Source organism: Haemaphysalis longicornis, unplaced genomic scaffold (assembly GCF_048455015.1).
Source record: "Haemaphysalis longicornis isolate Haplotype H1 unplaced genomic scaffold, Haemaphysalis longicornis Haplotype H1 scaffold_4, whole genome shotgun sequence".
Lineage (NCBI taxonomy): Eukaryota > Metazoa > Arthropoda > Arachnida > Ixodida > Ixodidae > Haemaphysalis > Haemaphysalis longicornis.
Window position 1 is genome coordinate 73,729,640 of NW_027526361.1, and position 1,950 is coordinate 73,731,589.

A 1,950-nucleotide genomic window follows, 5' to 3' on the forward strand; every position below is an offset into this window, starting at 1 on the left:
AAAACGGCCCAAGAAGGAGTGGGAGGTGGTACAACGATAATGATATGACCAATTACACAGTCGTACAGGTGTAGAGAAAAAAAGAAAAAAAAACGGAAAGAACAGACAGGTATACAAAATATTCACGTGTAACATAAATCACACTTCAAAGTAATTTTCCAGAGATTTTAGTACATTTCCAGACTCAAAAATATGGTGCGGCAGTTCGTTCCAGTCTGTTATTGTGCGAGGGAAAAAAGAGTACTTGAAGTTGCTAGTGCGTGCAAAGATAGGTGTGAATTTGTAAGAATGGTATCCTCTGGTAGGACGTGAAGATAACGGAGTGAGGACGTGCGAAAGGTCCATGATGCTGTTTTTTCTGGATAGTTGAAAAAGAAATTTAAGTCTCGCTAGTTTCCTTCGGGATTCTAAAGTTCGAATTTTGTTATTAATTATTAGTCCTGTCGGGGAGTCAGACTGGCGGAAGCGATTTTAAATAAACCGAACAGCTAATCTTTGGACTCTATCAAGATTGTTAATCTTTTTAGTGTGCGGATCCCAGACATCAGACACGTACTCTAAACAAGGCCGGACTATTGTGTTAAATGCGAGGAGTTTAGTTTTAGCGGGAGAGCTTTTGAGGGTGTGCCTTAGTAACCCTAATTTTCTACGGGCAGATGAGCAAATCTTTTCAATGTGGCAGGACCAAGTTAAATTGCTGGTGATTGTGACGACAAGATATTTATTACTTTGTGTAAGTAAAATGGGAGTTTCTTTTATACTGTACGCGTAAATTAGTGGTTACTTTTTGTTAGTAATGCGCATAGATACAGTTTTCTCGGGGTTTATGTGCATGTTTCAGCACTCACACCAGTTATTAACTGCATCAATACTTTGGTTCAATAACACTTGGTCATCTGTGGATTTGACTGAACGAAACAGAAGGCAATCATCGGCAAATAGTCGCATTTCAACATAATGTTTGGCACAGGATGTAATATCATTGATGTATATTAAAAAGAGTAGTGGTCCCTGGACGCTACCCTGGGGAACTCCGGAGTTAACAGGAAGAGGATTGGAGTAGGTACCATTTATATCAACAAACCGTGTGCGAGAAGACAGATACAATGTTACCCATTTAACAATGGTCGAGGGAAAACCAAGCAAGTTAAGTTTGTGAATTAATTTGGAATCGGGTATTTTATCAAATGCCTTGCTGAAGTCAAGGAAGATAATGTCAGTTTGACCGGATTTATCTAGGACTGAGGAGAAAGAATGTATACAGGAAACTAATTGGGTTGTAGTGGATAGACCTTTACGAAAACCGTGCTGAAATGGTGATAGTAAGTTGCGCTCGTCTAGAAAAGTAATCATATAGTTAGAAATTATGTGCTCTAGAAGTTTACAACAAGTGCTAGTTAGGGATATTGGTCTGTAGTTAGACAAAAAAGTGGTATTTCCTTTTTTAAGAACGGGAATTACTCGAGCAATGCGCCAGTCGGAGGGAACAATGCCTTGGGATAACGATAAGCGAAAGATTACTACAAGGAAACGGAAAGCGACTCGGCGTAACGACGTAAAAAAGCATTTGGCAGGTTGTCCGGACCACAAGAAGATTTTGTTTTAAGGTTCAGAAGCATGGAAAAGACAACTTCAAATGTTATGAAGTCAGGATCAATTTCTACAGAATTACTACCAATGGCACTATTAAATGAGCATGGATTGGAAAAAACAGAGTGAAAGTAACGGTTAAACTCTGTGGCCATTTGGTTCTCATCTTGAATATTTTGATCGCCAAGCACACTGCAATCTGCAGTTTTCTGTTGATTAACTTTTATGTGGCGGCAAAACTTGGCTGGATCACTCTTAAGGAATTGGGGTAATTTAACAGAATAAAATACGTTTTTGCTGTACCGTATTTTTTCTGAAAGCGTTCTCTTTAATTTCTGAAATGGCAATCCCTTTGAGTTG